At 38.5% G+C, this 15975-nt stretch overlaps 1 protein-coding gene across 11 annotated transcripts in view; it reads left to right on the top strand.

Moving 5' to 3' along the window:
* The window catches only part of LOC132893007 (ERC protein 2), a 684550-nt gene extending 668813 nt beyond the window's left edge, over positions 1-15737 (top strand). For all 11 annotated transcript variants that reach the window (XM_060931692.1, XM_060931691.1, XM_060931690.1 and 8 more), the window contains one exon: positions 15499-15737. The gene's annotated coding sequence lies outside the window, so the exon portion shown is untranslated. The remainder of the gene's footprint in view (positions 1-15498) is intronic.
* Positions 15738-15975: the final 238 nt, after the last annotated feature.

Raw genomic sequence — 15975 nt, 5'->3', positions numbered from 1 at the left:
TCCACAAAGGCCCTAGTTGGTCAGAAATTTTGAACCCAGAACTTTCTTGCTGTGAGGTGACAGTGCTAGCGATTGCACCACCATGCCACCTCAAGAAGCAACCAATTCAAGCTCAATTACCAAACAAAACAAACTTACAACAAAATAAATTTGAGCAACTACACACTCATAGCTGAAAGCAACAAAAACATGTAACTCTCATTTTGTGTATATTTTGTCTGTGACTATAGATGCTTAACGATTTGACCATAAATCATCTATTGTAGGCTCAAGGACAAAAGTCAATCTCTTTATTTAGGTTTTTTTCTTTCTTTTTTTATTTAACTGGGACCATTTGAAACTATAGATGTTTGGGATTAAGGCTCTGATATCAGAGACTCTGAGGGAGCGCAGATTGCAATTTGCTGGGCATTGCTTCAGAGCTAAACAAGAACTTGCTAGTGAATTGCTTCTTTCCCCCCCGACATGGCCATCTTCATGTAGGTCATCCCGCGACAACATATATTGATCAATTCTGTTCAGACACTGGGTGCCAACCAACCAATCTCCCAGCAGTGATCATGGATCGTGATGGATGGTGTTGGACGGGTCAAGTTCATCCAAGCTCACTCGACCAATCATGATGATTGGGATTAAACAAATGATTAATGTTTACTGTAAACTACAATAGACTACAATAAACTACATTGCTAAACTAGAATAAAATGTATGCTGCAATTCTGAATGCTAGTGATATGCCACATTATTTAAAAAAAAGAAAGAAAAGCATATCCCATATGGATACCCAAAATATTTACACCTCTCATTTCTCAGGGTATATAAGAGCTTCAGTGGATAAGCTTACCTGGACAGATTTGTAGAACAGCTGCTGTAATCATAAAGGCTGTCCTGTGCTCATCCCAGAATATGATCATATTGAACATCCTTTCAACACATGGTTTGCCTTTATTCTTCTACACATGTATACTATAATGATTTATAATCACAGTATTAGGTGTCCCTTTTGAGTTTTGTTTCCTGTCAAGGTTTCTTCCCCTTGTTGTCTCCATTATTCATCTATAAAGATGCTGATGCATTCAACTTTAGTTGGTAATAAAATAGTAAAATATTTTCTTAACCCAGAAACATAACTTTTCAAATAATTTACTGTTCAGTTGTTTGTATTTTCATATTGTTCATTAGTAAGCGATCGTGTCTAGTTACCATATATGATCAGTTCTCAAACTGGTAAAGATCACAGGCAGGTCTGGTAGAAAAGAGGATATCGGTTACATTTTTCTTGTCTTTCATTCTCTCACAGAAGATAGGAATGTAAACCCTAGATCTTTTTCCTGGCCCTTATGAGAGAGGAGCCAGTCCAGCTAAGAGCCTGACTGGATCTTAATTCAGCCTGACTCATGGGGGTCCAAAAGCTGCTTACTGTATCCGGGTGCCCTCAGGTTTTCTTTCCGATTTCTCTTTCTCTTCCATGGCTCTGTGATAGATTTCATCAGATCTCATGTCACTTATCTCATACCCAAACTATAAGAGTTGCTTTAAAGTTGGGTCAAATTTATTTTGTCACCTGTCCAGGTAACCCAAATTAAATCCCTGTTTTTGTTTGACTGTATTTTTTTTTCAGAGAGTTTGATTAATATGCGGTTTTGCAAGTAGCAGATGAGAAGGCAATAGTGTCAAAAATTACAGGAATCTTAATTTAGGGTTACACATTATGTCAGGAATACATGCACATACACATTTTGAGAGAGTGCCAAAGACAGCAAAAGAGACCATGAGGTTTTGTAACCTAAATAACATCCCACTTGGCTTGTATTACGGTTGCTGAAACCTGCACTTAGGGCCTGCATGAACATCCTGCTCTTTTTATGAACATACTTTCTCACTTATCCTGAGCAACACTGGTGAGAAATAAGTATTCAAATAACACTGTTTGCCAAAAATCCCCCCCATTCCCTGCCTGCCACCACCATTGAATAGTGTGTATGAGCAAACATGTCAAAACATCCTACAAAATTGTTAGTAGTGTACTCTTCCAATTCCACCTCCGTAGTTATTAATTGACATGAGCCAGCAGAGTTGAGAGCCCTATCACCATGCACCATCATGCCATGATCAAAAATGGGAAGGGATTATTAGTGGGGGTGAGAATGTGTCTCCCTCATTCACTCTTTTCAGTACTTTTTTTTTTCTTTTTTTCAATTTGGATGACAGATGGGATGTGTCACTGTGGTTTGTTAATCTGTTTCTGAGAACAGAACGGAGTAGGGACTTTTAAAATCTTGTACCTCCTTAGCAGTTCCTTATGCTTTGGAATTAAAAAAAATTTATCTGTCTTTATCTATTTAATATGTGGATCTTATACAATAATAAACTCCCTCTGGTGGTGACTTCAGAGAGATTGTGTAATGGATACTTGAAGAAATGAGAGTGAGACATAGTATCTGACAAACAGCATATATTTGCTATTAAGTGTGTTATACAGTTTGGTTGTGGATTTATGTGTCAAATCACTCTGACTCTCATAGTTCAACTTTAAATTTGATCATAACGATATGTCACTTCAGATTAATAGTGTTTTATTATTATGAGGAAAAAAACTCCTCATAATGTTTTTAGTATGAGGTAATGTATATTAGGAAGATATATTCTCGATAAAATAGCAACTTACATTAATTTGTCAAAAAAAACTACAATAATTTGAAATAGTTAAAAAGTAAACAATAGTGGACTCGTACATTCTGCTATAAATCCTCTCTTGTTCAAAGCACAAGCGATGTTGACACTTTAATTAAAATCTGGTTTTTAATTGGTAATTTTATGTAGATCAGCTTATTTGTTGTACTTTATTTACTTTTACTTGATTACGTTTATTTCTTTTACTGACATACTGTTAATTCATTTCTCTCACTCACTTTTAGCTACTTATAGTTCTTTTACTTAATTAATTTGTTTATTTTTACTTCATTGCTTACTTCTACTTGCTTACTTCCTTACTAACTTCCTTACTTACCAATACTGACTTATTTTTACTTACTTATTTACTTTTACGTACTTGTTTGCTTATTTACTTACTCACATATTCCTTCCTTCATTCACTCTGTTGTTGCTCCCTGCCTTCACACCCCTCCAAGCCTGGTTGAAAATGCTACTTCAATTCAATCTACAGTCTACAAGGACTAGCATAACAGTATGCAGTTCCAAACAGTGTATGTAAGGCCTGCACCATGCTATAAATACATGTTTCCCGTTCGTTTGTATTGGTTACAGTCAAAAACACACAAAATCCTCAGCATTTCTGATCAAACTGTAGTCCTGTACTTATTCTTGGTCAGTGAGTATTTGCTCAGTTGAAGGAAATTATGTAATTAGTCTGTGCATGCAGACACACACACACACACACACACACACACACTTGCTGTTTAAATCCATGCTGTTTCAATTTGGAAACGACTCAGCACCATCCTTTGTCCTGTGCCCGTTGACTATCATTGTAAAACCCACTTTTTTACTATGTTCTTCAGAAAAGACACTTTTTCCTTGTTTCTGCTTTTGTTTGGAGTTTAAGGTGTCAAACAAGAAAAAGAGTTTAGCCTGACACTTAAAGACATCTTCTGGAGTCTGGGAGTGGGGAAGTGAAAGAGAGCAGGAGGTTCATGGGAGATGGGGTCCATAGGTGGAGGTTTAGGTAGAGTATGGAATGGTGGAAAGAGGCCAAGCAGGCATTTGGCCCCTTAATGCCAGCACAGAGAGAGAGAGAGAGAGAGAGAGGCAGGCAGGTATTGTTTACATAAAGCACAAGTGAAAGCAGCTGGAGGGCTAATTAGCTTGATTCTCCATTACATGCCGAGAGGGCCAATAACTAAAAAATGGAGTTTTGTTTGGGTTTGAGCAGCAGCCCCCACCTGGAGGAAGTTGTAAAAGGCAAGGAAAAGAGGAGAAAGAAGGAAAAAAGATGAAATGAGGTTAAGAAACAAGCAGTCTATAAAGCAATTGTTCAGCCGGAGATGACACATATGGTGGGTTCGTTTCAATACTGTAATGCCATTAGACATCATGTTAGTTTTTGGTACCTGTGTTTGTTCCTTTGCATACATGTATAAATAAAAGCTTGTGTGCTCTTTTTGCATCTGTTTGTATATTCTAGTACCTGTTTAAATATTTGAGTGTACGTAGGTACATTAGCCAGTCAGCTAAATTGCCCCTTGTTTGAATGTGTACAGTGAGGGACTCTGTGTGTAAAAGGAAATACTGAAGCTGACTGAAATATATATATATATATATATATATATATATATATATATATATAAATAATATACACACACATATATATATATATATAAAATATACTGTATATACAGTGTGTGTATATATATATATATATATATATATATATATATATATATATATATATATATATATATAAATTTTTAAGTGTATTCAAAATGAGAACTGCAAGCCTTGCAGTTCTGTAGTTTGGCATTGCACTAGTTCATGACTCCTCCAGAAAACTATACTTTAACAAGCATTTTGAGCCAGCATTCAAGGACAGACACACACATCACCTCTCACCTCATTTGCTTGTCAGGAAATATCCCGCTCTTCCAGGCCAACACTCAGCATCAGTCACTATGGCAACGCGGAAAACCGATCTTTGCCAATGTTTCTGGGAGTCTGCTCTTTTTTGGACAGTCTGACCATGTGTAGACAGAGGGCAAATCTCTGTTGCTTCCTCTGTGTATAGGACAGGCTGGGAGCAGGTAACTGGAGTCAGCTGTCAGTTGCCTCTTTTAAGGCAGTCATGAGACCTCACTCCTGAAGAAGGGCTTATTTTTCCTCCCTTCAGGTGGTAGACAAGGGGAAATTCTGGACTGGTAATTAAGTTTAACAATTTTTAGTGGGAAAATCTAGATGGGGGAGTGTTAAGGTGGAGCGCTTATGTTTGCTTATAAAACTGTTTGGAAATCAATAGTTTCTATAGACTATAGAATTTACGTTGATTACATGAAGCAAAAAAAAGTCATTTTCTCATTCTCTCTTAATATTCAGTTGAGCCCATGTTTATGCTTCTAACAAAATTTGAAAGCCTGCTCAGCTTTCTGGTTGCAACCAGCCTACAGGTTATACACAAGGGTTCAAAAAACCTTCAACCACTTCTAAAACCTGTGGTAATATCAGCAATTTTCAGTTTTCTTAGTTATAATTCCAGGATTAGATCAGTCACTATTAAAGATAATTTGTTAAATTATTATTTTCTTAAATCAGCAGTGAGGATTAGGAATAATCAATAGAAGTGAATCAGTATTATGTGTTAAGAGCATACTAGGTTTTATAAATCAAATTTTTACCTTTTGTTAGACAGTCTGATCATTTTTCTCGCTAAATGTTGTTAAGAACCTCTTACTTTTACAGGAAAAGGCAATTTGACTGACATTGTAAACAGTCACCGTACAGATTTTTCCCATAGTGCTGCAGCAAGCATGTGAGTGTCTTGTTTATACTTTGTTAATTGTTTCAGACAAAATTCTCTGGAATGATGAAAAAATCCCATTGTTTAAAGATTGGATGCCATGAAGGTTTTTCTTTCTTTCTTTCTTTTTGAGTGTGTAACAGAGTTTAAAAGTTTTCACATCAGAAACTGGTGTACTTTCATGTATGATGAGAACCAATGAGATTCTGACATGCATAAAAGACATCAGACACACTGAGGCTGAAAGTACATCTATCTGAATACATCTGAGTACAATTTTTAATTTATACTGTATAAGATTCTGATAAAGGAATAGCTGACTAGATAGTGGATTCAAACATTTGGATCCTAGTGTAATTCTACCTTTGTTAACAGCAAGGGGAGTTTTGTGCCTGAATAAGACATGCATGCAGCCAGTCTATACAACATTGACTGTCCACAGTCAGACTGTTAGTTCACGCCAAGGCTCTGAGCTATGAAGTCTGAGGATCTTGCTTCTTAACTGCTCTATGAAAGTGCAAGGTCAACTTGGTAAGTAATTCAGAAGATAAAGAAGTTACTGTGGCAAATCAAAACAGATCCTGTCACTAAGATGTACTACATTCTCACAGAAAGTTCAGAGCTAACATTCATTTAATGTCTTTTCTTATGCTAAAGTAATCTGCAAATCACATGCAAATGAAACAAGGTTACATTCAGTGTTCTACCAAACAACAAAAATAGCTTTGATTAAATTGCCATGGTTTAGCCGTCCCACATGGCCCCATATGCCACCAGGCACCACTGCTACAGATGTGCATGCCACAGAGCAAAGCACGCACAGGCATAACATGTTACTGCGGCTTGAACCATGAGAATGACAAAAATGCAGGAGAACTAATAATTAAATGATGACCATACTATTACAATTAAAATATAATAATAGCCAAAATTAACTTTACATCATTAAAAAAAAATGAATACTTATTCAAGTTCAACAGATGAACAAAGTTTGAAATAATGTCCTTAAAGTAAGGACTTGAACACAATGGGCATGCTTTTCTAGGAAAATAAACAATGATTAAGCCCAGTGCAAAGTGGAGTTACTGTTACTCTTCCAAAGTTGATTATTTTCCAATAGCAGCATGTCCTTGAGTGTTTTATTCCTCTTATACCACAGGAATGTGCTAAGAATTATAATCTTTAATTGGTTAATAAATGACACATCATGCTTTTTAACCACTTGCACTGAATGTTGTGGAATGTCCACAAAAGGCCCATAAAAAAGTTCCTGTTAGGATTTTTTTTAATCAATTTTGAAGATTCTCCATTAGAGGAAAGCTGGTTGAGTGTTACAAAGCTCTGACAGCTCTGATCTGTTTATAATTAGCCTTAGACTAATTAAGCAAAACCTTCTGACCAATTAGATTTGAGAATCCAAGAGTATGGTGCAATATGAATACATAAACAAGTAATATGATTTAGATATGATGAATAATTAACTCAGATTATATAATACAAAGGGTGAAGAAAAGATTTCAACTGATGCTTTACAGGTTATGATTCAGATAATCTATAAAATGTATTGTTATGCATTATTTAATGCATTTCATGCTGTAAAATTTACATTGTCTGAAACAGATAAAGAAACTTACACACATTATCACACACTGACACATTTTGTGAAAATGTTTTTGAACAGGTAAAAGGGGAGAACAACAGAGGCTGAGAAAGGAAGGAGGAGTTGTTAAACAGGCTACAATAAGAGGTGAAAATAGCAGGGAACGGGTTCCGGAATGGCGTGGAGGTGCACTTTGCTTTGGCTAGACGAGCGAGACAAGGTGGAAAGGAAGGAGGATGGTGAAAAAGGATGGAACCAGTCTCTGCACAGGTGTTAGTGAGGAGGCATTGCAGTCTGTTATTAACGCCTTGAAACCTGGCAAACTTGATACTCCCTACAGAATACACATTAATTACTCAGCAGACCAAGAGGAAACTGCCCTCTCCCAGACAGCACAGCCACCACAACACTTTTCCACTCATTTAGGACTCACACTGATATCAGGCTACATTATCATTAATGATTAGTCATGTTTTGTTGAAATCAAGTGGCTTGCTCAGCTAGAAGGCAAGGGCATGGCTTAAGGATAAATTGTGGATGTTATTGGTCAACCATCTCATTCTCTCTGCTTCTTTATAGTATCATGTCTATAACACTGCATAACACTGTGTGAAGTCTGAGCAAATTACTGTTCAGAGCAATTTACTCTTAGTCAGCCTTTTCTTTGATGTTCCAACCTGAGTTTGGAAATGGAAAATGACCCCAAGTAACTTAACACGCAAAGGCATGGCTGCTTCATTAAAAAGCTGATCTCTACTGCTAGCACACAAATTTAACCCTGTTCATTTTACACAGGACAAATACAGTGGGGCAAAAAAATATTTAGTCACCAATTGTGCAAGTTCTCCCACTTAAAAAGATGAGAGAGGCCTGTAATTTTCATCATAGGTATACCTCAACTATGAGAGACAAAATGAGAAAAAAAAATCCAGAAAATCACATTGTCTGATTTTTAAAGAATTTATTTGCAAATTATGGTGGAAAATAAGTATTTGGTCAATAACAAAAGTTCATCTCAATACTTTGTTATATACCTTTTGTTGGCAATGACAGAGGTCAAACGTTTTCTGTAAGTCTTCACAAGGTTTTCACACACTGTTGCTGGTATTTTGGCCCATTCCTCCATACAGAGCTCCTCTAGAGCAGTGATGTTTTGGGGCTGTCGCTGGGCAACACGGACTTTCAACTTCCTCCAAAGATTTTCTATGGGGTTGAGATCTGGAGACTGGCTAGGCCACTCAAAGACCTTGAAATGCTTCTTACGAAGCCATTCCTTCATTGCCCGGGCGGTGTGTTTGGGATCATTGTGATGCTGAAAGACCCGGCCATGTTTCATCTTCAATGCTCTTGCTGATGGAAGGAGGTTTTCACTCAAAATCTCACGATACATGGCCCCATTCATTCTTTCCTTTACATGGATCAGTCGTCCTGGTCCCTTTGCAGAAAAACAGCCCCAAAGCATGATGTTTCCACCCCCATGCTTCACAGTAGGTATGGTGTTCTTTGGATGCAACTCAGCATTCTTTAAACTTTACTTAACTTTTAAACTTTAAGTTAAAGTTTAAGTTAAACTTTACTTAACTTTGACAGTCTCTGCATGTTTTAAACTTAACTTTTATTCTATTTTATTTTATTCTATTTTATTCTGCTGTTTTTTTTACTGAACTTTTACTTCATTTTATTATTTTATTTCTACTATTGTTTAATTCTTTTTTTCTTTTTTCTCTCTTCTTCCCCATTTATTTTATGTAATTTTATTTTCTATTGTTTACTGTTTTTCTTTTACCTCTGTAAAGCACATTGAACTGCCACTGTGTATGAAATGTGCTATATAAATAAACTTGCCTTGCCTTTCTCCTCCAAACACGACAAGTTGAGTTTTTACCAAAAAGTTCTATTTTGGTTTCATCTGACCATATGACATTCTCCCAATCCTCTTCTGGATCATCCAAATGCTCTGAACATGTATTGGCTTAAGCAGGGGGACACATCTGGCACTGCAGGATTTGAGTCCCTGGCGGCGTAGTGTGTTACTGATGGTAGCCTTTGTTACTTTGGTCCCAGCTCTCTGCAGGTCATTCACTAGGTCCCCCCGTGTGGTTCTGGGATTTTTGCTCACCGTTCTTGTGATCATTTTGACCCCACGGGGTGAGATCTTGCGTGGAGCCCCAGATCGAGGGAGATTATCAGTGGTCTTGTATGTCTTCCATTTTCTAATAATTGCTCCCACAGTTGATTTCTTCACACCAACCTGCTTACCTTTTGCAGATTCAGTCTTCCCAGCCTGGTGCAGGTCTACAATTTTGTTTCTGGTGTCCTTTGACAGCTCTTTGGTCTTGGCCATAGTGGAGTTTGGAGTGTGACTGTTTGAGGTTGTGGACAGGTGTCTTTTATACTGATAACGAGTTCAAACAGGTGCCATTAATACAGGTAATGAGTGGAGGACAGAGGAGCCTCTTAAAGAAGTTGTTACAGGTCTGTGAGAGCCAGAAATCTTGCTTGTTTGTAGGTGACCAAATGCTTATTTTACTGAGGAATTTACCAATTAATTCATTAAAAATCCTACAATGTGATTTCCTGGATTCTTTCCCCCCATTCTGTCTCTTATAGTTGAAGTGAACCTATGATGAAAATTACAGGCCTCTCTCATCTTTTTAAGTGGGAGAACTTGCACAATTGGTGGCTGACTAAATACTTTTTTTGCCCCACTGTATATAGGTATTCTTTTCCCTTCTCACTGCATACCATATTACTTTCTGCTAATCACTCAGTTGCTATTTGAGTGCAGTGGCATGACCTCTATCAAAGTTTCTTGGGAAATTTGCAGTCGTGGTTTCCCATTGCCTTCTACTGGTTATTATATAGGTTTTCTCCTCTCAACCATTCACACCTATGTGGTGTGTTTAGAGTAGCCCATCCATCCATACATCCATCCATTATCCTTAACTGCTTATTCTATGCAGGGTCATGGGCAAGCTGGAACCTATCCCAGCTGACTATGGGCGAGAGGTGGGGTACACCCTGGACAAGTCACCAGATCATCGCAGGGCTGGTACAGAGAGACAAACAACCATTCACACTCACATTCACACCTTCGGTCCATTTAGAGCCACCAATTAGCCTAACCTGCATGTCTTTGGACTGTGGGGGAAACAAGAGCACCCAGAGGAAACCCACACAGACACGGGGAGAACATTCAAACTCCACACAGAAAGGCCCTTGTCGGCCACTGGACTCGAACCCAGAACCTTCTTGCTGTGAGGCAACAGTGCTAACCATTACACCACTGTGCTGCCCTGTTTAAGATAGCCAGTTAACCTAACCGCATGTCTGTGAGTGAAACTGGAGCATCCAGAGGAAACCCACACAGACACGAGGAGATCACACAAACTCCACACAGAAAGGTCCCCCTGTCAGCCGCTGGGCTTGAACCGACAACCTTCTTGCTGTGAGGCAACAGTGCTAACCATTACACCACTGTGCTTCCCTGTTTAAGATAGCCAGTTAACCTAATCGCATGTCTGTGAGGGAAACTGGAGCATCCAGAGGAAACCCACACAGACACAGGGAGATCACACAAACTCCACACAGAAAGGTCCCCCTGTCAGCCACTGGACTCGAACCGAGAACCTTCTTGCTGTGAGGCGACAGTGCTAACCACTATGCCACCCGTTAGTGCTAATATCTTCATATACATATGAATATGCCTTTAATGTGATTTTGTAATGATTTCAACAATTCAATGTTCTTCCAGCAGAGATGATATTCTAGTTTCTGTGCACAGTATGATGGCATGCACTATAATGTTATGTTAGCTTTCACTCATTGCTTGGTAGTGTTGTGATCAGTCTTGGTCTTGAGACCATTTTTTGAAGGTCTCGGAATTTACTTTTTTTTTTTACTCTGTCTCAGTCTCAGACATTGAGGACTTGTGATTTTATTTCAAGACTGGTCAAGACCACAGCTGTTAGGATATCATTTAATTGTCTGTTCATTGTCTGATTTATTTGTTAACATCATTGCTTTGACTGCATGTACAACTTCCTGCTTCAAATGCTATCAATAACGTGACTGCTAATTTGAAATTTTTGTGACTGTTAACAGCTGTCACCCCTCCCCACCCCCCTTCACACGCACTCGGCTAGTCCTGGTCTTGTTTCGGTCTTGCCCTGCCTTAGTTTTGGTCTTGACTTAGTCTCAACCCCTCAAAGTCTTGGTGTTGTTTTGGTCTCTTTACACTCAGATCTTGGTCATGACTCGGTCTCAGTTTAGCTGGTCTTGACTACAACACTACTGCACTCAACATTAAACATGTATACTCGAGAAAAAGAAAAAGTGTTCATCAAGGGTTCAATGGCTCTTTGAATAGTTAACAGTTCCCGCCTCCTAAACATGGAAGTCATCTTGATATTGAAACATGCTAATATTGGATTCCATAGAAACCTTAACATTTACCCCAGAATAACGACTGAAAAGCCCTCAAGGGTCCTAATTCTTTTTTTTTCTTCTTTTTTTTTCAAAAAGTGTAGTTTTGATTAAAGCTATGAGGAAGTGACTCTCAGCATTGGATCTGTAATTCTGTAACTGGTGAGGGTAAAATTTATTTACAAATGCCTTACACATGATTAGTGTTGCCTATTTTACATTGAAAGAGGAGAAATTCTGGCTCTTATACATTGGAATATTACCAATTATCCATACTTTCTACATGCATATTATGTGTACAAAAGACCAACATTACCTTATTTGACAGCAATCATGGATTCAACTTCCCTGAACTTTTAAACTGTGGATCAAAGGGTAGATATTAACAATAAAAACATGACTGTGACTTTTTTAAGGTAGGGTAGGGTTGAGGCAGTATTAATCTCTTGAATTTGTACAAAGCTAACGATGATAAAACAAATTCACAAAACACAAACCTGTCTACACACGTCATAAAAGAATCATGGTTACTTGTATTTCAACCAAACACTAACTAATGTATTCAGTTCATGTACACACTCATATTCTGGCACATACGGTACATGTTCATGTGCCCCTCACCCCTTGTAGGCTGCCTAAAGTTAGGGCTAGTGCAGGTCTCGTTTGCTTAGGTGCTGACAGGATCTCAAACGGACCAGATCCATCAGATGTGTCCAAGTCAAGGCCTTTTTCCATTATGACGAGACCTCAGACTTATTTGTTGATTCTTGGGCCCCAAAATCATTAATTTAGACTGTCTGGGCAGGCAGGGAGAGTAACTGAGAAACCTGAGAAAAACCCTCTGCTACAAATCCCCTTCCCTTCGTTTGCTTTTTTCTCCACCAGTTGCATAACAAATGATGGCACCTTTATTTAATTACTTTGAGGATGTTTATTTATTTATGTGTAATGGACGATTCTAGATGGTCCAGGCTGTGACCAATCACATAGCCACTCAAGGAATGTGAAATTGACCTCCACGGGCTCGTTCCTTTTTCTCGGTTTCTGTATTTCTGTCCCACCAGTAAAGCTGAAAAAGAAAAGGGGGGGAGGAATAAACAGAGGGATTTGTTTATTTCATCCCTTCTCTTTGTCATGTAAAGGAATCTGATGGGTTTTGAAAGGCCATCGAGGACGGCTGGTTATTTTGAAAGTGGTTTGCACAGTCACGGGGGCGCCTTGACACAGCCCGGCATATATCATTTTTTTTTTTAAACACATCACCCGAATGGGGTGGGGGGTGGGAGGGGGGTTGGATTGAGAACCAGCAAAGAGTAAGAACAGCTCCGCTCTGCAACTGTTTTACTGAAGAACAACAGACATGCTATTTTGTGATAGTAACACGGATAGTGATATTTTGCATTAATGGCAAATATTTTTCTGGGTTATGAAACTTGAAACAAATTGCTATTCGGCTGTAGTCGACATGTTGTGAAATGAAAAACTTAAGTTTATTTTTTTCCTCACAATGACAGGCTCTCCATATAAATACTGTGTTTCTCAAGGCTGAATTAACTTTCTTTTTTTAACACAAATAAGTCCACAGATATCACTGCAGTCCAATTAAAAGCTCCAAATAAGTAGATGAGTAGAAATTACTTACAGATGATGCTTGGGGGCACAGAAGTGCCTTAATGGCACAAAAGTGTTGTACTTCAGTCACAGTATGACTTTTTCCAAAGCCCCATTTACCTCTGCACATGCACACAGTCAGCTACTGCACACAAAGATGTCTTTAGACAGATGAACACTTACATAGTGATCCGTGATGTTATATGTTGACTGACTAAAGAAAACCATGTGGCAAAACCAACACAATTTCAAAAATGTGGCTAAAGGAAAACTCACATAAAGTCATGTGCAAAGTTACTCAATGCTTAAAGTGTCCCTGAAATCAAAATTGGTGTTTCAGAGCATCTTATACCCTTCCCTTAACATCATATATGCACAAATATAATACTATATTTGGGGGAAAATGTTTTAGCAATATTCTTGTTTTAATTTGATAGTTATTGCTTCCAGGAAAACAATAAAAACAAATTTTGGTGATTCTAATGTTGAGAAAACTTTGTGATCATCCAATTAAATGTAGCTTGTTATCAGTGAACATGGTTTGTCTGTGTGGTTTTGGCTTTTCCAACCATCACTTCATTGAGAAAAAAAGTTTATTCATTTTGTATGAGGTTGTGGTTATGTGACAGGCACTTTTCTGGGGTGTTTTACCACTTTGGGGCTCTTCAGTGCTGGAAAAGCACAGTGCTTCCTCAGAAAGAGTGAAAATGTGATTCTGTCTTTACACACCTTTAGGGTTTCTCCATCAGTCAGAGTAAACAAAAGGCTCTCATTAATCTCTTTGCCATTCTCCATATTCAGCTAGCTTGCTAAGTTACTGTGAAGTTTGTTTATATTTGCCAGGGTGTGGGGTATCTCAAGTGCTATTGGCTGTTATGTCAAGCTGACTTGACTGACTAGTCAAGTACAATGCCAACACAATGTGCAACACATCACTCTGACTTCCTGTTTCAAGAGGAAATTATGGAAATATAGATAATCAAATCACATCCAAGAAACTATTTCCTGGTACTATATAGATATGAAATACTTGGTTAGCAAAAAGTAGTGGAAGTACCGTATTCACAGATTAGATTTGTGATGTCAGTGCTGTTGATTATCCATTCATGTGTAATATTGATGCATGATTGAGGCCTAGCTTTATATTTTACCCACAATTTTGTACTTCATGCTTTCTTTTCTTTTTTCAGCTGGGCTCTTTATAGGAAGTTTTAAAAGCATAGATCCAATATTTGCCCATAAGCCTTGCATAGAAATGTATTGTACACCAGATTCAGATGATGGATCATAAGTAGTCTAAATAAGACACCTTCAGGTCTAGGAAATGCTTATATATTTCACTAAAAATTTAAGAGGCCTTTAGGTGTAAGTGCTGCTTGAAACTATTGTCGAAGTGGAAGCAATGACTTTGATGTCAGTGACAATAAAAAGGGCTTCAAAAGAGGCCATGTAGAGAGAGGAAGAATGAGGAGGGGTGAGTGCAGAACAATGAAAATAAGACATGAAGGAAGACAGGTTAATGATATAGAAAGAACTATAGTATATAAAGAGAGAGGGAAAAGACAGATAATTAGCCTAATGGAGCATGCTTGTCGGAATGTTGCTTCCTGCTGAGACATCTACTTAATTCCACAGTCATGGCTGGAGATACAACACTCACTCGCACGCACTTTACCTCTTTCCGGATGTCTAATTAGCCCAGACCTGATACAGGTGCTGCAGTGACAAGAGGTCAGTACAGACCATTGACCTGACACAGAGCCCCAGTACGCTTGCAGAGCATGGTTTGGGGTCACCTGCACCATTTCTAACCTCCTTAAGTGAACATTTGGGCAGCACATGGGCTGTCAACTACCCTCCTGCCTCAACATGTCACCTTGCAGCGTGGCTTTTATGGCTGCTACTGAGCAGGCTTCCTCCCTTTTTCTAGCCCAGAGCAGAGCGAGAGAGACTGTGCATTGCCCTCATGCTAATGAGAGACCAGCCTGAAGGGTACAGGATGGGGGAGAGGAACAAGGGCTGTTATGGGTGTTGTGAGATTTGTAAAGGTACAAGGAGTGGGTGTGGATGTAGGTGTATTTGGAATGCTGAAAAAGGCAAGATCCCAAGGTCTGGTTGTGGTAAAACAAAAGCTGTTGCTTTTTTTTCCATGTTTAGAAGTGGGGTGATAAACATTTCCTGCTTGAGGTTGTTAGGGTGGTCGCAAAAGTGTGTGTGTGTGTGTGTGTGTGTGTGTGTGTGTGTGTGTACATGGACTATAAAAGAACACAGTAAGTCTCAGTAGTTTTAGTCATTCGGAAGCACTAGATCTGCTTATATTAATCAGTCTAGTGTGTATCATGTTCTACTCCTGCCTCTAAACTCTCTCTCTCTCTCTCTCTCTCTCTCATTCCAGATTTCCAGCTCTCTATTTAGAAGGAAGTGGGCAGAAATCTAATCGCTGACAGCTGCTGCTCTTCTCATCAGCTGCTCCTCTTCTGCTTCATCTTTGAAGCTCCTCATCACGATTTGTACCATAATTGGGCCCTGTCAGCACCATCATCGCAATTTGCTCCATATTCACTTCATATACATGATGACATGACCGCAAAACTTCGGTTCATCCATATGAATCTTCATCCATAACACTCCCACTGCACTACTATTATTAGTTATTGCTTCATTATTATTGCTGTTGTGAGTGCTGTATTACTGTGATGTATAGCAACCTAAATGTGATCACAGTCATTTATGTTTTAAATGGTTTCGTTGTCATTTTTGCCTGCTTTACAAGACCTTGATAAGAAAATGTTCAGCTTGATGTTTTTGTTATTACATGTTATTTTATGTCTAATACAGTATTCTGTGTCTCTAAAATATAACACAAGCACTT

The sequence above is a fragment of the Neoarius graeffei genome, chromosome 10 (genome assembly GCF_027579695.1).
Source record: "Neoarius graeffei isolate fNeoGra1 chromosome 10, fNeoGra1.pri, whole genome shotgun sequence".
NCBI lineage: Eukaryota > Metazoa > Chordata > Actinopteri > Siluriformes > Ariidae > Neoarius > Neoarius graeffei.
This window is presented reverse-complemented; position numbering and strand designations above follow the sequence as displayed.